Raw genomic sequence first — 21,465 nt, forward strand, 5'->3', positions numbered from 1 at the left:
AAACAAAAAAACGACCATTCATAGACCCCCCCAAAAAACAACCATTCATAGACCAAAAACCAAAAAAAAACCAAAACAAAAACGAGCATTCATAGACACAAAAAGACCATTCATAGTCCCCCCTCCCCCCAAAACCACCATTCATAGACCAAAAAAAAAAAAAAAAAAAAAAAAAAAGAGCATTCAGACACAAAGACCATTCATAGACCCCCCCCCCCCCAAAAACCACCATTCATAGACCAAAAAAAAACCCCCAAAACAAAACAAATAAACAAAACAAAAAAACGACCATTCATAGACCCCCCCAAAAAACACCATTCATAGACCAAAAAAACCCCCAAAACAAAACAAATAAACGAACAAAAAAACGACCATTCATAGACCCCCCCAAAAAACACCATTCATAGACCAAAAACCAAAAAAAAAAAAAACAAAAAACGAGCATTCAGACACAAAAAGACCATTCATAGTCCCCCCTCCCCCAAAACCACCATTCATAGACCAAAAAAAAAAAAAAAAAAAAAAAAAAGCATTCAGACACAAAGACCATTCATAGACCCCCCTCCCCCAAAAACCACCATTCATAGACCAAAAAACCCCCCAAAAACAAAACAAATAAACAAACAAAAAAACGACCATTCATAGACCCCCCCAAAAACACCATTCATAGACCAAAAACCAACAAAAAAAAAAAAACGAGCATTCATAGACACAAAAAGACCATTCATAGACCCCCCTCCCCCCAAAAACCACCAATCATAGACCAAAAAAAAAAAAAAAAAAGAGCATTCAGACACAAAGACCATTCATAGACCCCCCTCCCCCAAAAACCACCATTCATAGACCAAAAAAACCCCCAAAACAAAACAAATAAACAAACAAAAAAACGACCATTCATAGACCCCCCCCAAAAAACACCATTCATAGACCAAAAACCAACAAAAAAAAAACGAGCATTCAGACACAAAAAGACCATTCATAGACCCCCCTCCCCCAAAAACCACCATTCATAGACCAAAAAAAAAAAAAAAAAAAAAAGAGCATTCAGACACAAAGACCATTCATAGACCCCCCTCCCCAAAAACCACCATTCATAGACCAAAAAAAACAAAACAAAAAAAACAGCATTCATAGACACAAAAAGACCATTCATAGACCCCCTCCCCCCAAAACCACCATTCATAGACCAAAAAAAAAAAAAAAAAAAAAAAAGAGCATTCAGACACAAAGACCATTCATAGACCCCCCTCCCCCAAAAAACACCATTCATAGACCAAAAAAAAAACAAAACAAAAAAAACAGCATTCATAGACACAAAAAGACCATTCATAGACCCCCCTCCCCCAAAAACCATCATTCATAGAAAAAAAACAAAAAAAAACCGAGCATTCATAGACACAAAAAGACCATTCATAGACCCCCCCTCCCCCAAAAACCACCATTCATAGACCAAAAAAAAAAAAAAAAAGCATTCAGACACAAAGACCATTCATAGACCCCCCTCCCCCAAAAACCACCATTCATAGACCAAAAAACGAGCATTCAGACACAAAAAGACCATTCATAGACCCCCCTCCCCCAAAAACCACCATTCATAGACCAAAAAAAAACCCCAACAAAAAAAACGAGCATTCAGACACAAAAAGACCATTCATAGACCCCCCTCCCCCAAAAACCACCATTCATAGACCAAAAAAAACGAGCATTCAGACACAAAAAGACCATTCATAGACCCCCCCTCCCCCAAAAACCACCATTCATAGACCAAAAAAAAGAGCATTCAGACACAAAAAGACCATTCATAGACCCCCCTCCCCCAAAAACCACCATTCATAGACCAAAAAAAAAAACAAAAAAAAAAGAGCATTCATAGAAAAAAAAGACCATTCTTAGACCCCCCTCCCCCCAAAAACACCATTCATAGACCAAAAAAAAGCATTCAGACACAAAAAGACCATTCATAGACCCCCCTCCCCCAAAAACCACCATTCATAGACCAAAAAAACAAAACAAAACAAAAAAACGAGCATTCATAGACAAAAAAGACCATTCATAGATTCCCCCCTCCCCCAAAAAACATCGTTCATAGACCAAAAAAAAACAAACCAAAAAAAAAAATAAAAAAACGAGCATTCATAGACAAAAAAGACCATTCATAGATTCCCCCCTCCCCCAAAAAACATTGTTCATAGACCAAAAAAAACCAAACCAAAAAAAAAAAAAAAAGAAAAAAAAAAAAGAGCATTCATAGACACAAAAAGACCATTCATAGACTCCCCCTCCCCCCAAAATCCCGACCATTTAGACAGAAAAATGAAGAACCATTAATTATTCAATAGGTAACACATAACCAAAACCAAAATAAAGCACTTTATTACTCATGTCATTTTACTGGTGTTCTGGTCCGACAGCAGGACATCAGTAAAGACATCATGAAGACATCTGTAGGCCTTGTGTTGCTGTCAAGATGTCCCTCTCATAGGAATCTGGAGGTGAAAAATGACTTCAGTGGCTTCTCTGTGCAGGATGTGGATGAGGAGGTACATATTGCACATACAAGTATTAGCTCCATGGTATGTATATCTGGAAATACTGGTGTCATGCTTGAGATGATTCCACTGGTCACAGCTGTCAGGGGTGATGGCCAGGTGATGCAGGGATATTCCATGCTCTATACTGATCTTTATGTCTGGTGCACCTCTCTTTAGATGCGACACTTTCTTTAACACAGATGTGATTTCTCAGAAGTATGAGTTGACACCTTCATGCTTACTATGACACATTTGTTCAGGAAATAATTTTAATTTTATAGTTTTGGTGTCTATGAATGGTCTTTTTTGTCAATGAATTTTTCACTTTGTGTCTATGAATGGTCTTTTTTTTGTCTATGAATGGTTTGTGTCTATGAATGGTCTTTTTGTCAATGAATTTTCACATTGTGTCTATGAATGGTTTGTGTTTATGAATGGTCCGGCTACCCTGTGTGCTGACAACACCAAGATTTGCAAGTAGTCAATAAACTTCTTACAAAAAAATCAAAATCTCTATCTGGTGGCTGTGGGAAGGACTGCAAAAGTCCAAACCATGCGTTTATTAATTAAAAGATTCAAGCAAACATAATACCAGCATAATGAACCAGTAGACAAACTATTTCCCACAAATGGACTGGTATTTAAATGAAGATAAAGTTTTAAAGGAATTAGATTTTTGGGCTGCGATTCTCATTTATGTAGCTATGACATTATAAACTACTGTCAACCTCATTCTCCAAACATCACCAGTACATTTATGGTACCCACCACTTAATCATATCTTAGATCTTGTTCTGACTTATGGTATGGAAATAGAAGACTTAACAGTATTCCCTGAAAACTCCCTTCTGTCTGATCATTTCTTAATAACATTTACATTTACTCTGATGGACTACCCTGCATTGGGGAATAAGTTTCATTACACTAGAAGTCTTTCAGAAAGCGCTGTAACTAGGTTTAAGGATATGATTCCTTCTTTATGTTCTCTAATGCCATATACAACACAGTGCAGAGTAGCTACCTAAACTCTGTAAGGGAGATAGAGTATCTCGTCAATAGTTTTTACATCCTCATTGAAGACAACTTTGGATGCTGTAGCTCCTCTGAAAAAGAGAGCTTTAAATCAGAAGTGTCTGACTCCATGGTATAACTCACAAACTCGTAGCTTAAAGCAGATAACCCGTAAGTTGGAGAGGAAATGGCGTCTCACTAATTTAGAAGATCTTCACTTAGCCTGGAAAAAGAGTCTGTTGCTCTATAAAAAAGCCCTCCGTAAAGCTAGGACATCTTTCTACTCATCACTAATTGAAGAAAATAAGAACAACCCCAGGTTTCTTTTCAGCACTGTAGCCAGGCTGACAAAGAGTCAGAGCTCTATTGAGCTGAGTATTCCATTAACTTAACTAGTAATGACTTCATGACTTTCTTTGCTAACAAAATTTTAACTATTAGAGAAAAAATTACTCATAACCATCCCAAAGACGTATCGTTATCTTTGGCTGCTTTCAGTGATGCCGGTATTTGGTTAGACTCTTTCTCTCCGATTGTTCTGTCTGAGTTATTTTCATTAGTTACTTCATCCAAACCATCAACATGTTTGTTAGACCCCATTCCTACCAGGCTGCTCAAGGAAGCCCTACCATTATTTAATGCTTCGATCTTAAATATGATCAATCTATCTTTGTTAGTTGGCTATGTACCACAGGCTTTTAAGGTGGCAGTAATTAAACCATTACTTAAAAAGCCATCACTTGACCCAGCTATCTTAGCTAATTATAGGCCAATCTCCAACCTTCCTTTTCTCTCAAAAATTCTTGAAAGGGTAGTTGTAAAAACAGCTAACTGATCATCTGCAGAGGAATGGTCTATTTGAAGAGTTTCAGTCAGGTTTTAGAATTCATCATAGTACAGAAACAGCATTAGTGAAGGTTACAATGATCTTCTTATGGCCTCGGACAGTGGACTCATCTCTGTGCTTGTTCTGTTAGACTCAGTGCTGCTTTTGATACTGTTGACCATAAAATTTTATTACAGAGATTAGAGCATGCCATAGGTATTAAAGGCACTGCGCTGCGGTGGTTTGAATCATATTTGTCTAATAGATTACAATTTGTTCATGTAATGGGGAATCTTCTTCACAGACTAAGTTAATTATGGAGTTCCACAAGGTTCGTGCTAGGACCAATTTTATTCACTTTATACATGCTTCCCTTAGGCAGTATTATTAGACGGTATTGCTTAAATTTTCATTGTTACGCAGATGATACCCAGCTTTATCTATCCATTAAGCCAGAGGACACACACCAATTAGCTAAACTGCAGGATTGTCTTACAGACATAAAGACATGGATGACCTCTAATTTCCTGCTTTTAAACTCAGATAAAACTGAAGTTATTGTACTTGGCCCCACAAATCTTAGAAACATGGTGTCTAACCAGATCCTTACTCTGGATGGCATTACCCTGACCTCTAGTAATACTGTGAGAAATCTTGGAGTCATTTTTTGATCAGGATATGTCATTCAAAGCGCATATTAAACAAATATGTAGGGCTGCTTTTTTGCATTTACGCAATATCTCTAAAATCAGAAAGGTCTTGTCTCAGAGTGATGCTGAAAAAACTAATTCATGCATTTATTTCCTCTAGCTGGACTATTGTAATTCATTATTATCAGGTTGTCCTAAAAGTTCCCTAAAAAGCCTTCAGTTAATTCAAAATGCTGCAGCTAGAGTACTAACGGGGACTAGAGGAGAGAGCATATCTCACCCATATTGGCCTCTCTTCACTGGCTTCCTGTAATTCTAGAATAGAATTTAAAATTCTTCTTCTTACTTATAAGGTTTGAATAATCAGGTCCCATCTTATCTTAGGGACCTCGTAGTACCATATCACCCCATAGAGCGCTTCGCTCTCAGACTGCAGGCTTACTTGTAGTTCCTAGGGTTTGTAAGAGTAGAATGGGAGGCAGAGCCTTCAGCTTTCAGGCTCCTCTCCTGTGGAACCAGCTCCCAATTCAGATCAGGGAGACAGACACCCTCTCTACTTTAAGATTAGGCTTAAAACTTTCCTTTTGCTAAGCTTATAGTTAGGGCTGGATCAGGTGACCCTGAACCATCCCTTAGTTATGCTGCTATAGACGGAGACTGCTGGGGGGTTCCCATGATGCACGGTTTCTTTCTCTTTTTGCTCTGTATGCACCACTCTGCATTTAATCATTAGTGATCGATCTCTGCTCCCCTCCACAGCATGTGTTTTTCCTGGTTCGCTCCCTCAGCCCCAACCAGTCCCAGCAGAAGACTGGCCCCTCCCTGAGCCTGGTTCTGCTGAGGGTTTCTTTCTGTTAAAGGGAGTTTTTTCCTTCCCACTGTAGCCAAGTGCTTGCTCACAGGGGGTCGTTTTGACCGTTGGGGTTTTACATAATTATTGTATGGCCTTGCCTTACAATATAAAGCGCCTTGGGGCAACTGTTTGTTGTGATTTGGCGCTATATTAAAAAAATTGATTGATTGATTGATTGATGGTGTAAACAGGGAGTAAAATACTTTGCTGCATCCAAATGTACTCAAAAATCAAGGAGAAAATGCACAAAGAGAATGCCATTCAAGATGACATTTCAAATTGGAAACTCAGGCAGGATCTGTGAAAGGTCGCTGATCTGATGTCACAACACACAGTATGCGTTAAACAGAAATACCTTTTCCTTAATAGTTACTTGAATGCAGTGTTTACTAGTGAGTTTGATGCAATAATTGTATCCAACTATCTGAAGGGTCCCAACTTAAGTTAAAAAATTATTAATGACTTAATTAAATGAAATAAACCCCACTAAACTATGCTAAAAACAAAATCATTAATGTTTTGTCACTTTTGCATTTAGGGAGTTTTCCAAAGTGTTAAGATGTAAGTTAGTCTGTTAGAAAAAAATTCTAAACAGAATTCTTGTTGGCAAGCTATTCGCTATTCTTGTTTACTCATATTTTATAAATATTATAAAATGTTACATATTCATACTCACATTTGTGGATATGAAATTAGTGACAATTATGAAAAGACTAGTCATATTTGTTTTTTAGTCTTTCAGCATTTCCATAACTAACAAATCTAACATTTTCAAAACAGAATTTGAATTCTACATTGATGTTATTGTTGATATACATGCAAACACACACACACACAGACAAACCCAAAATAATTGAACAGAAACTCCAAAATAAATTAAATAAATCCTATGGAAATTATCACTTGTATATGCTCAAATACTGTAAATATGCTCAAATAAATCAAATAAACACTAGATGGATAATATCTGTGTATACTTTTAAATGAAATTTCTTTAATTTTGTCCATCAATAAAAATTTATTAAACAGGGACCAAATTTTTCTCCGACTCAAACTTCCCAAATGACCACCAAAAATGAACAGCTGTAAGAATAATGGGAATTTCTACCACGAGATCAACTTGATTTTCCTTCTTTCATGCAATTAGTTTCCTGAAAGTCTCTCACCACTTATCTCAGTCTCATAAATAGATTATGTCATCAGTGTCATTGAACCTTTCACAAAGCAATCATCATTCAGGCACCCAAAAGGCTTGCAGCAGCTCTGTATTAGGGTGATTCTTAGACTACGGGCACTTTTATGTCCCTTGATCATATTTTATGAAAAAAGAAAGGGGAAATTTCACACTTTTATAGTTATCTTTACAATGAAAGTGTTAGAAGTAAGAAATTTGTCCTAGTAGTCTATGATGACTTTTTCACCTTTTTTCAGCATCATTATATGCAAATATTAACGTTTTGTGCTTGTCCCACACCCAGATCTTCAATGATAAAAATGAATAGTAACAAAACGTTTTTTCTAATGTTTTAAAATATCTCTGAATAAAATATCTGTAAAATAATCAAAACATAATTGGGGTATTCAATGTCATACAACTGTTGTGATTTTTTTTTAAACGAAATGTAGTTGTCCCACACTATTGCCGTAATTTCCACCACAACAATAATGTCCCTTTAAAAAGTTTGTATGAAAGATTTTGTGGGTAGTTTCTATGGAGATAAACAGTAACAACAGAGCACATGTATATAGCACCAAATCACAACAAACAGTTGCCCCAAGGCGCTTTATATTGTAAGGCAATGGTGTGGTGGAAATTACATTTACAAGGCCAATAGTGCCCGTAGTTAAAGAATCACCCATTAACAGTTAATAGATTCCTTAAAAAACATCTGCAATATGTTAAACCAGTTATTAATTGTGTTTTCTAAATTTAGTTCCACATGAACTAAAAGCTCTACTTACTTATATACAGCAAATAATTATTATAAAATGTTACATATGGAAGGAAATCAAAATAAATGTTAGTATTTCTAAACAGCACAACTAAACCTAAAATGAAACTTAAGAACTTAATCTCATACATTTAGATGCCCAAAACTACTTGTACCTCTAAAGAGTGAAGAAATATAATGTTTTGTATCAGATTTTTTTAATTAGAAAAACAAATATGCTAATGAATGTTCGATGTTAGGGCAGCACAGTGGATTAGTGGTTAGCACTGTTGCCTCACAGCAAGAAGGTCATGGGATCGATTCCCACCTGTGGCCTTTCTGTGTGGAGTTTGCCATTCTCCCCGTGTTTGTGTGGGTTCCCTCCGGGTGCTCCAGCTTCCTCCCACATCCAAAGACATGCAGGTTAGATGGATTGAAAACTTTAAATTGTCCGTAGGTGTGGATGTGTTTATTTGTCTATATGTGGCCCTGCGACAGACTGACATCCTGTCCAGGTTGTACCCCTCCTCACACACTGACTGCTGGGACAGGCTCCAGCACCCCTGTGACCTTTAACTGGAAGCAGTTGAAGATAAGGGAGTCAGTGTTAGACCTTATTCTGTTCAGCAAAGAGAACATTATCACTATACAATGTTACCTACTTCACAGTGAACCCACATGCAGTGACATTGCAACAACAATAACACCTAAAACATACATCCAAAATTTCATCTCAATTCAATTTCTTTTCATTTATATAGCACCAAATCACAACAGAGTTGCCTCAAGGCGCTTCACACAACTAAGTTCTAACCTTACTAACCCCCAGAGCAACAGTGGTAAGGAAAAACTCCCTCTGAGGAAGAAACCTCAAGCAGACCAGACTCAAAAGGGTGACCCTCTAGACATAAATGACAAAACAATTAAAATTCACAATTCACATTTACAAAAGTAATTTATTCTCATTTCACAAGAAATGAAAAAAAAAAAACTATAAGAATCTACAGAGCAGAATTCTCTCATAATGAACCATACCATCAGTTGAGTAACAGTGAAATAAAGTTATCAAGTGTAAAAGAAAGTAAATGGGAAATTATAAAATAAAAACAGTAAAACAATACAATCCAATATGAATTCATACCACAAACTACTACAAGTTCAGGATAATACTGTAAACCTTTGAAACAATAGGACTTGTAAGAGCTATTCGTAATATTTCCAGACAGATGGTCACTAAATATTTGAACAATGGCCAAGTGTTTGCTTTAGCCGTCTATCATGGCGCATTTGCAATACAGTAGTTGTATACAATTTTTTGATGAGTGGTGGAAATGGGATATGCCGTTCTCGCTTTAAGGCTTGGCAGCATTTTCTGAACGAGCCATCAAGTTAACTTGAGCAATAAATGCATGTACAGCAGACAACCCAACAGTCCACTGATGGCATGAATTGTTGGCAGTATTCCCAATCACACACTGTAGTGTGTGTATCATGCACAAAAATGAGCATGCGTGCTAAGTTATAATGTGGTTTGCATGCATGCACACAATTTTGGCCAATCCAATTAGGCAAAGATATGTTCGCAGAGTGCAGGAAACAAAATAAAGTATAACTGTCAGAACACTTGAAGATACATGAAAATTAATTACTGTAGAAAGTAATAGGGCACCGCAGTCTCGAGGGCGGACGCTAAAGCGGTAAATATAATGCATATGACAATTTCTCTACTTCCAGGGGAAAAACCACAACATTTTCAAATGGTTATTGGGCAAATTACACGCAAAGTCAAAATGCAAAGAAAACGATGCAGTGGAAAGTGGACATGTTGCGGTTTGTTTATGACCCGGAGCACAAACTTGTCAAAGCAGTTGTGCAGGCGAAAGAACGCAGCTACTCTGGTTAGCTGTTAGGCTAACACTTACCAACACGACGTCTCACATCTGCCTCATCTTCTCTTCTCCACTGGGAGCTGAAAGCAAAAAAATACTTTTTGCAACTGCTTCGGTGATTGCAGCCGAAAACAAAACAGTACAAACCATTTTCCGTGTGTAGTTATGCTGTGTATTATATTGCACAACAAAGCACAGGTCCCCATAAGTGGTCACATCACACCATATCATGCAGGGTTCAAACGAGACTGCGGTGCCCTATACATTTTTAGTGCAGCCTGACGTCAGTGTGAGTGAATGGGTGAAGGAGAGGAATCAATGTAAAGTACTTTGAACTTCTGATTCCGATGGAAAAGCATTATACGTGTATAACTGCAGTCCATTTACCATTTTTCAGAGATGAGAGTATTGAAATGTCTGTCTGTCCACTGTCAGTCACTTACATCAAGCAGTCTGACCCCATGATATCCAGTCAAAACAAATGATGCATTCCTCCACCTCCTTATATCAAATGAATGAAAGCTCTGTCTGGGTTTTTGATTAATTAATAAGCTGGAGTGGGAGATGCTGCTAATCCTCCGCCTCGGCCCGTGCTACGAGCGTTCTGGCAGTTAGTGTGAATCGGGGGTGTTGACTCATTTAAACTAACATATTCATCCTGCTGTAACCAGGTTTCTGTAAGGCAGAATAAATCAATATGTTGATCAATTATTATAGCATTTACTAACAGGGACTTAGAAGAGAGAGACCTAATGTTTAATAGACCACATTTAACTGTTTTAGTCTGTGGTGCAGTTGAAGGTGCTATATTATTTTTTTCTTTTTGAATTTTTATGCTTAAATATATTTTTACTGGTTATTGGTGGTCTGGGAGCACGCACCGTCTCTACGGGGATGGGGTAATGAGGGGATGGCAGGGGGAGAGAAGCTGCAGAGAGGTGTGTAAGACTACAACTCTGCTTCCTGGTCCCAACCCTGGATAGTCACGGTTTGGAGGATTTAAGAAAATTGGCCAGATTTCTAGAAATGATAGCTGCTCCATCCAAAGTGGGATGGATGCCGTCTCTCCTAACAAGACCAGGTTTTCCCCAGAAGCTTTGCCAATTATCTATGAAGCCCACCTCATTTTTGGACACCACTCAGACAGCCAGCAATTCAAGGAGAACATGCGGCTAAACATGTCACTCCCGGTCCGATTGGGGAGGGGTCCAGAGAAAACTACAGAGTCCGACATTGTTTTTGCAAAGTTACACACCGATTCAATGTTAATTTTAGTGACCTCCGATTGGCGTAACCGGGTGTCATTACTGTCGACGTGAATTACAATCTTACCAAATTTACGCTTAGCCTTAGCCAGCAGTTTCAAATTTCCTTCAATGTCGCCTGCTCTGGCCCCCGGAAGACAATTGACTATGGTTGCTGGTGTCGCTAACTTCACATTTCTCAAAACAGAGTCGCCAATAACCAGAGTTTGATCCTCGGTGGGTGTGTCGCCAAGTGGGGAAAAACGGTTAGAAATGTGAACGAGTTGGCGGTGTACACGGGGCTTCTGTTTAAGGCTACGCTTCCTCCTCACAGTCACCCAGTCGGCCTGCTTTCCTGGCTGCTTGGGATCTGCTGGAAGGGAACTAACGGCGGCTAAGCTACCTTGGTCCGCACCGACTACAGGGGCCTGGCTAGCTGTAGAATTTTCCACGGTGCGGAGCCGAGTCTCCAATTCGCCCAGCCTGGCCTCCAAAGCTACGAATAAGCTACACTTATTACAAGTACCATTACTGCTAAAGGAGGCCGAGGAATAACTAAACATTTCACACCCAGAGCAGAAAAGTGCGGGAGAGACAGGAGAAGCCGCCATGCTAAACCGGCTAAGAGCTAGTAGCTGCGCTAAGTAAATAATTTAGAGGTGATTCAGCAGAGGGAGTGCTTTAGTTAAGGCACGTGAAGATTACACTGTGAAACAAATCGTTATCTAGTTAACTAGATCAATCTAACTGCGCAGATTAAACAGCTAACAGATACAGCAAAACACCGCTGTGCTCCGGAACAGGAAGTGATACAATACCGCAGTGAGAGCCAACCACCAGTAGAGGTCTTATATACATTTAATGTGTGTGTAGGACAGTGGTCTTTCTCAAAACAAAAGTCACACTGGGCTGAACATGAACTCACAGTGGTACCTCACACTGCACTACACTGCCGAGGGGAATGTTGTGCAGACAGCACAGAGAACTGTGCACACAGTTGTCTTCTTGTCTGTGGTTCAGTGTCCAAATTTTATATTTGCCATCTACAAATAAAAGATAAAACAATAATAGAAATTTTTTAGTGAGTTATTGAAATGGTTGTTGCTCCACCCCCAAAATATCCACTGTACTCCATATTTTCATGACCAGTGGGTACATTTGTCCACAATTATCACAAGGAGCGGGAATGTTTAATCATATCATGGCAGATGCAACATCTGACACTATTATCAAATTTAACTGCTTGCATTTCTTTCCTCCCGGAGTGGAAGGAGGCTTTTTTCCTTCTTTTTCAGAGAGTGGAGGTGTTTTGTATCAAAGCAGCTGGTGCGTGTCAGGTTGCACTCCAGCTGAATGATTTACTAATGTCATGTTTTTGACAGTGAGCATTTGGCTTTTTGTGTTGTGTCTCATGGGTGTAACACCATGCATGTATTTTATTTTACTGGCTCATGGACAGCGGCGTGGCTCAGTGTTTAGCACTGCTGCCTCATGTGCCTTCAGATTGCCTATGACATGAAGTGATTAGCCACATTCAGAACAGCTGTATTGTTTCTATGTTGTGTGATCCATCATGTGTCTCTTCAGCTGGGAATTCCTACAAAATGCCTGACCACACACATAACACTTAAATGGTTTCTCTCTTGTATGAACCATCATGTGCCTCTTCAGATGGCAATCTCTGCTAAACGTCTGATCGCACACATAACACTTAAATGGTTTCTCTCCCGTGTGAGTCATCATGTGCCTTTTCAGATGAGACCGTCTGTGAAATGTGTAACCACACTCACTACAGCTGAATGGTTTACTTTTTTTAGGACTCGTGTGTTTCTTCACGTTGGCATTTTGATGACATGTTTGACCATACTGAAAGGAGCTAAATGGTTTCTCCCAAATATTACTTCTCGTGTTTCTCCCCAGAATGCCCTGGTTCATCTGATCATACACATGGCTAAATAATGACACATCACCATTAGCTCTCCTGTCATAAACAGGGATTGTGTTATTTTTCAGGGAGTATAAACATGACTCAGGTTCTATGGTCTCACCCCAGTCAAAACCTCTGGCATTACTCCCAGGTTCAGGAGCATGTGTGATCATATCAGCAGTCTGTGGGTGTGAATAACTGTCTTGTTCAAACATATGAGTTAATTCTGATCCTTCCCAATACTGTTCTTTGGAGTCTGCTTTTAACTGTTCAGTATGATGCGAGTTAGAAGATCAACCTCTCTGTTTTCCTCAGTTGGTTGCTGAAGACAATGTGATGTCTGAGGTTTCACATCATATTCACACTTTGTGGCATCAACGTCTAGCACCTGAAGGTGTTCTCGTTCCTTACTTATCCACAGTTCCTCCTCTTCATTTTTAATGGGATGAAGGTCATGGTCTGACCGGCCCAGACTGCAGGTCGGTTCCTGCTGCTCAGCAGAAACTTCTTCTTTCACCAACAGCTGCTGCGCATCTACATGCAAGACAACAATGCATCATCATTAGGGATGTACAATCATGGCTTTTACCAATATTCAATATCCACAGCGTTGATCCTTGTGGAATCAGTGGATACTCTGACTGGAGTGTCTGGGTTTGTGACTTCACTGGATGAAGTTCACTCCTTAAGCCAGGTTCACACGGCAGGACAATTAGGCCGATATCGGACCCGATCTTCCCCTTCCAACAATCTTAAAGTATGCCCCGACAATCGTGATGACACTAAAGATAATCTTATCAGATATTCCTCCCATGTGTGGTGTCCTCAGAAGGACATTATGAGCGCTCCGATCGCAAATTGGGGCTATTCAACATGTTGGATGTCTGAACTGTAAATGTTCGTGTGTGAAATCTGTTCGTGTGTGGTGTTGTTGTCCTCACTGTGTGGCTGAACACCACACACTGTATGACCAAACCTGTTAGATCCATGATTTTTATCTTCACGTGTGTGGTCTCTCAGGTTTTGGAAACCTAAACATAATTTTAAAATCCTGTCGTGTGAACTAGGCTTTAGACGCGAGTTCTTCAAAGGTGTCAGCAATCAAATCAAATCAATTTTATTTATATAGCGCCAAATCACAACAAACAGTTGCCCCAAGGTGCTTTATATTGTAAGGCAAGGCCATACAATAATTACGGAAAAACCCCAACGGTCAAAACGACCCCCTGTGAGCAAGCACTTGGTGACAGTGGGAAGGAAAAACTCCCTTTTAACAGGAAGAAACCTCCAGCAGAACCAGGCTCAGGGAGGGGCAGTCTTCTGCTGGGACTGGTTGGGGCTGAGTGAGAGAACCAGGAAAAAGACATGCTGTGGAGGGGAGCAGAGATCAATCACTAATGATTAAATGCAGAGTGGTGCATACAGAGCAAAAAGAAACACTCAGTGCATCATGGAAACCCCCCAGCAGTCTAAGTCTATAGCAGCATAACTAAGGGATGGTTCAGGGTCACCTGATCCAGCCCTAACTATAAGCTTTAGGCAAAAAGGAAAGTTTTAAGCCTAATCTTAAAAGTAGAGAGGGTGTCTGTCTCCCTGATCTGAATTGGGAGCTGGTTCCAGAGGAGAGGAGCCTGAAAGCTGAAGGCTCTGCCTCCCAATCTACTCTTTCAAACCCTAGGAACTACAAGTAAGCCTGCAGTCTGAGACCGAAGTGCTCTATTGGGGTGATATGGTACTATGAGGTCCCTAAGATAAGATGGTACCTGATTATTCAAAACCTTATAAGTAAGAAGAAGAATTTTAAATTCTATTCTAGAATTAAAAAGAAGCCAATGAAGAGAGGCCAATATGGGTGAGATATGCTCTCTCCTTCTAGCCCCTGTTAGCACTCTAGCTGCAGCATTTTGAATTAACTGAAGGCTTTCAGGGAACTTTTAGGACAACCTGATAATAATGAATTATAATAGTCCAGCCTAGTGGAAATAAATGCATGAATTAGTTTTTCAGCATCACTCTGAGACAAGACCTTTCTAATTTTAGAGATATTGCGCAAATGCAAAAAAGCAGTCCTACATATTTGTTTAATATGCGCATTGAATGACATATCCTGATCAAAAATGACTCCAAGATTTCTCACAGTATTACTAGAGGTCAGGGTAATGCCATCCAGAGTAAGGATCTGGTTAGACACCATGTTTCTAAGATTTGTGGGGCCAAGTACAATAACTTCAGTTTTATCTGAGTTTAAAAGCAGGAAATTAGAGGTCATCCATGTCTTTATGTCTGTAAGACAATCCTGCAGTTTAGCTAATTGGTGTGTGTCCTCTGGCTTCATGGATAGATAAAGCTGGGTATCATCTGCGTAACAATGAAAATTTAAGCAAAGCCGTCTAATAATACTGCCTAAGGGAAACATGTATAAAGTGAATAAAATTGGGTCCTAGCACAGAACCTTGTGGAACTCCATAATTAACCTTAGTCTGTGAAGAAGATTCCCCATTTACATGAACAAATTGTAATCTATTAGATAAATATGATTCAAACCACCGCAGCGCAGTGCCTTTAATACCTATGGCATGCTCTAATCTCTGTAATAAAATTTTATGGTCAACAGTATCAAAAGCAGCACTGAGGTCTAACAGAACAAGCACAGAGATGAGTCCACTGTCTGAGGCCATAAGAAGATTATCTGTAACCTTCACTAATGCTGTTTCTGTACTATGATGAATTCTAAAACCTGACTGAAACTCTTCAAATAGACCATTCCTCTGCAGATGATCAGTTAGCTGTTTTACAACTACCCTTTCAAGAATTTTTGAGAGAAAAGGAAGGTTGGGAGATTGGCCTATAATTAGCTAAGATAGCTGGGTCAAGTGATGGCTTTTAAGTAATGGTTTAATTACTGCCACCTTAAAAGCCTGTGGTACATAGCCAACTAATAAAGAATAGATTGATCATATTTAAGATCGAAGCATTAATTAATGGTAGGGCTTCCTTGAGCAGCCTGGTAGGAATGGGGTCTAATAGACACGTTGATGGTTTGGAGGGAAGTAACTAATGAAAATAACTCAGACAGAACAATCGGAGAGAAAGAGTCTAACCAATACTGGCATCACTGAAAGCAGCCAAAGATAACGATACGTCTTTGGGATGGTTATGAGTAATTTTTTCTCTAATAGTTAAAATTTTATTAGCAAAGAAAGTCATGAAGTCATTACTAGTTAAAGTTAAAGGAATACTCGGCTCAATAGAGCTCTGACTCTTGTCAGCCTGGCTACAGTGCTGAAAAGAAACCTGGGGTTGTTCTTATTTTCTTCAATTAGTGATGAGTAGTAAGATGTCCTAACTTTACGGAGGGCTTTTTTATAGAGCAACAGACTCTTTTTCCAGGCTAAGTGAAGATCTTCTAAATTAGTGAGACGCCATTTCCTCTCCAACTTATGGGTTATCTGCTTTAAGCTGCGAGTTTGTGAGTTATACCACAGAGTCAGGCACTTCTGATTTAAAGCTCTCTTTTTCAGAGGAGCTACAGCATCCAAAGTTGGGGCAACTGTTTGTTGTGATTTGGCCCTATATACATGTGCTCTGATGTTACTGTTTATCTCCATAGAAACTACCCAAACAATCTTTCATACAAACTGTTTAAAGGGACATTACAGTGTTGTGGTGGAAATTACAGCAATAGTGTGGGACAACTACATTTTGTTTAAAAAAATCACAACAGTTGTATGACATTGAATACCCCAATTGTGTTTTGATTATTTTACTGATAGTTTATTCACAGATATTTTAAAACATTAGAAAAACGTTTCTTTACCATTCATTTTTATCATTGAAGATCAAAAGTCTGGGTGTGGGACAAGCACAAAACGTTAATATTTGCATAGAATGATGCTGAAAAAAGGTGAAAAAGTCATCATAGACTACTAGAACAAATTTCTTAACACACTTTCATTGTAAAGATAACTATAAAAGTGTGAAATTTCCCATTTTTTCTGTTTTTCATACAGTATGATCAAAGGACATAATAAGTGCCCGTAGTCTAAGAATCACCGTATACCAACACTATCCTCACAGCGGAAGCTCAGTGATGGTGAGGCTGTCCACAGTCCAGGACATGCTGAATCTGGATGCCAACCACAAACTTCTCAGGCGTCAGCAATCAATGTATGACTAGGAAAACAATCTTTCCGTAGCTGTAGATTGATCGCCAGCTACGGAGAGCACTGCTCGGCCGAAAGATAAATGCATCAATGTACAGCAATGTCCTGGATGAAAACCTGCTCCAGAGCGCTCTTGACCTCATCTTCCAACAGGTCAATGACCCTAAGCACTCAGCCAAGATATCAAAGGAGTGGCTTCAGGACAACTGTGAATGTCCTTGAGTGGCCCAGCCAGAGGCCAGATCCGAAACTGATTGAACATCTCTGGAGAGATCTGAAAATGTCTGTGCACTGACACTCCACATCCAACCTGATGGAGCTTGAGAGGTGCTGCAAAGAGGAATGGACCAAACTTCCCAAAGATAGGTGCACCAAGCTTGTGGCATCATATTCAAGAAGACTTGAGGCTGGAACTGCTGTCAAAGGTGCATCAACAAAGTATTGAGCAAAAGGCTGTGAATACTTATATACAAGTGATTTTTTTTAAGTTTATGTTTAACAAATTTGCAAATAAATAAATAAACTTTTCATGCTGTCATTATGGGGTGTTGTGTAAAATTTATGAATTAAGTATTTTTGAATAAGGCTGTAACATAAAAAATGTAGGAAAAAGTGAAGCGAAATCTTTCCTCTTTTTTATGTGGGCGATGACGCTGCTTAATGATATTTGCGCTTTGTTGCTTTACGATGCAGAATATCAAACCTGTTTTGTGCAAACGAACTTCGGGCTTGAAAACAGCATCCAGTAGTTTTCTTTGTCGCTCGATCTCTTCTTTTAAACGACCGAGCTCCTCTTCATATTCCGCCTTTACCCACGAAGTTTCTCCTCGTATTCTGCTGTTGTTCTTTCAAACAGCTCAAATATCTCTTGTTCTTCATCTGCAGGTAGTCGCTGCTTCAGTAACGCTCTCAGAATTTGGATTTTAGACATTTTTCACACAATAACACGAACTGTTTCTACACACAAAAGGCCCAGTTAGCAGGCTAAGCTAACTCCGCTAGCTTTGGAAGCTAACGAGCAGCATAAGAAAATCATGTTAATATTTAACCCAAGTTCAGGTTGAAGTAGACACACGGCGATAACTTCTGACGGTTCGATTAAACTGGATATCAGGTTAGTTTTCGTCAAAATGACGCGCTGAAAACTTCTTGACAGGCGCGCGCGCCATCTTTAGGAGTTGTAAATTTCGATTTTCTCCTTCAAAATAAAACTCCAAGGGCCTTTTCCGATTTAGAGGGGGCTGCTGACAGCGTTTATACATCAGCACTACATGTTATTTTATTTATCCAGCTTCCACCCTGCAATTTGCACGTTGTACATTTGTTTTTCAGTATATCTGCTATTTTATTTTCAATTCATTTCAATTTATTTTCCTTTATATCGTGCCAAATCACAACAGAGTTGCCTCAAAGCGCTTCACACAGGTAAGGTCTAACCTTACCAACCCCCAGAGCAACAGTGGTAAGGAAAAACTCCCTCAGAGGAAGAAACCTCAAGCAGACCAGACTCAAAAGGCGCTTTTCCACTTCACAAAAGTAGCACTACTCGGCTCGACTCTACTCGGTTTTTTTTTTTTTTTTTTTTTTTGCTTTTCCATTACGGTAGTATCTGGTACCGGGTCCTTTTTTTTAGTACCTGCTCGGGAGCGGTTCCAAGCGAGCCGAGCCGATACTAAAATGTGACGTCAACAGGCTGCCGGCCACTGATTGGTCAGAGAACGTCGTCACTGGACGAGTCATGAGTGCGCCGTCCGAGAGGAAAATCAAAACCCGCCATTTTTAAATAGTCACAGCGACCGTCGTTTTCTTTCGTTTTACGGCGTTTTTTTTTTTTTTTTTTTTACTCGCAACAAAACCACACCGTGGTCTGTGGATGAGCTTGCGGACGTTTATGTTTGGTGGCGGAGGAGAGAATACAGAGAGGTGGATGAAGCGATCCGAAATGAGGCCGCACTCGGCTCACCGGACATTACAGCAACTCAGAGAACAGCTGAAAAAGTTTAAAAGTGATTAAAGGACCACAATGACCCGAGTAGGTCGGACCGCAAGGGCTGGAAACGGTTCGACCGCAGGAACGCTATTTACGGACACCGACCGGCGAGCAACGGGAGGCAGTATGACCGCGACTGGGCCACGGCTTTGTTGGAAGCGACGGATGGTAAGTGTTTTTGACTGTAGTCTGCTTGAAAGCACCGTTTAACGTTCCTTATCCCATTGGTGGTGGGAAGCACACTTTAACAAACTAAGACTGAGTCTAACTTGTGTTAAAGTAACATCGTTGTCTCATGTACGCGGACACAGTGAGCTAGCTGACTAACTAGCGAGCTAGCTAACTCCGTGCTCCGCTTAAAGTATTAACTTCTGACAGAAAAACATCAAGTCAGCAAGACAACAAACGTGTACATTTGACTCATTTAGTGCCATTACGGTGACGTTTTTTTTTTTTTTTACATTTCGCCATTTTGTGTTTTTTTTGAAGAATCCAGTTCCATAAGCGAGGCGGGTTCGAACACCAGCTTCAACATCTGTATCAACGTCCAGCACCAACAGCAACGTGTCATCACAGGTAAGAATGTTTCCTGTGAATTTGAAGTCTCTGGCAGTACTAGGAATGGACTTATGCTGAGCACAGACGGGCAGAGTGACACAAAGTCGCCACAATACCCAATGGCCATATTTGATGAAAATTAACAAATGCCGTTGTTGACCTTTTGGCTATTCCTGGGTGTGGTCACCACAGCAGATCCACCAGATCCACATTGTGATTTGGCACCTTTTACACCAAATGTGTTCCCTTTCTCACATAACTGACAAATTATATTAACCTTTTTCACTTTTAGTTTTTACATCCTCTTTGACAATAATCTGAATTTCTTTTGGTTGTGAAGACAAGACCACATTTGAGCATGTTATCTAGGCCTTGAGGTAACACCAGTAAAAAATGTTTCACCTGTTTTTTTTCCAGTCATTTCATGGACCAAACAACTCGGTGATTCTTCTTCCTCTTTCAGCTGTTCTCATTAAGGGGCACCACAGCAGATCAATCATTTCCATCTCACTCTGTCCTCTGTAACTTAATCTCTATCACCAACCACCTGCATGTCCTCCCTCAGCAGCACATGCATAAACCTCCTCTTTGGCCTCCCTCTTCTCCTCCTGCCTGGTGGCTCCATCCACAGCATTCTTCCCCCTAATTCTTTAATAATTTGGTTATGTACAATGTATAATTGATTGTTTTATGCACCATTCATATCACCAAATTACTGAAGGTGCTTAAAGAATTAGAAAAATATATTTTTCAAAAATATGTTTTGACATGACAAATGGTTTGAAGCTACAGTACCTCATTGTATATTGATGAAAAGGTGAGAATTAGAAACTATAAAACAATACTTGTCTGTGCTGATTATTAGTCACACTGTGTTTTTGTTTGCATTATGTAAAATGCACATAAATAGGACAGTTGCTACAATTTCAATCCTTTGCATTTTCATTATTTTTCAGTAGCGGCTACCTAAAAGCAAAGATCTAGTGTGCAGAAAATTTGGCATTTTGTGTTTATGTTCATTGTAAGATCTTGTTCAATCTGGGGTCTGATCCTGGGGTTGGTCCTTGGGGAAGGGATCTGAGATAGGGTCCTGGGATCTTGTCCTATCCTTGGGGTCCTGACACTTGTATCAAAGAGAAATCATATGATAATTTCAAATAGGTAAACATAGCTCACTCTTGTCAAACATAAAACTGCAAAATTTGTGGACTTCATATTTCGTACGATGGAGGTATATGACAGTAATTCATTCCACCCCAGCAACACTCTGGCTTTTTTTTTTTTTTTTTTTTAAGTATTACCATTGAAGTTTTTGTTTTTTATATTTGTACATTGTAATGTACAATTATTTACCAACATGGTCTGCTTCACTTTACCCCTCCAAAAATGTAATATGAAATATTGTTAGATCACCTAATAATATTTTTCCATGAAATATGTGGTATAAATTTGCCTCCTTTGCCCACCCCTGCAGATGCAAGAAAAGACCTTGCAGTACTTAACAGTAGTTCTCAATCAATATTAATCATCAATCTGATGATCTGCGGAAAACATGAACCACAATACACTTGATGTACCAAAGGAGAAAACACGTCCATCAACGGCACGTCACAAAGTCATCCCCCCCCCCCCCCCCCCCCCCCAAAAAAAAAAAAAACAAAAGTTGGGACATTGATATTGCTGATCTGGGACACATTTCCTACAAAGCCATACCAGTTTTAAGTTTCCCCCACCATTGTTGCACAAAAATGAAAAATTAGTCATATATTCCTTACATGTCTCATGGCCTAATACAAAAAATGCAACAGTTAACTTCTTTATATGTAAGTCAGGAAGGGTCATTCAGTAAACCGTTTAAATGGTTTAATATATTTATCTTTATGTAGCCAGCC

General features: G+C 39.4%; 1 long non-coding RNA gene across 1 annotated transcript; it reads right to left on the reverse strand.

Moving 5' to 3' along the window:
• Positions 1 to 12,952: 12,952 nt before the first annotated feature.
• Positions 12,953 to 18,199, reverse strand: LOC117525974. Its single transcript, XR_004565173.1, has 2 exons — positions 17,729 to 18,199; positions 12,953 to 13,396 (listed from the first exon to the last, which is right to left on the reverse strand). It is a non-coding gene; the product is annotated as an uncharacterized LOC117525974 (long non-coding RNA).
• Positions 18,200 to 21,465: the final 3,266 nt, after the last annotated feature.

Source organism: Thalassophryne amazonica, chromosome 15 (genome assembly GCF_902500255.1).
Source record: "Thalassophryne amazonica chromosome 15, fThaAma1.1, whole genome shotgun sequence".
NCBI lineage: Eukaryota > Metazoa > Chordata > Actinopteri > Batrachoidiformes > Batrachoididae > Thalassophryne > Thalassophryne amazonica.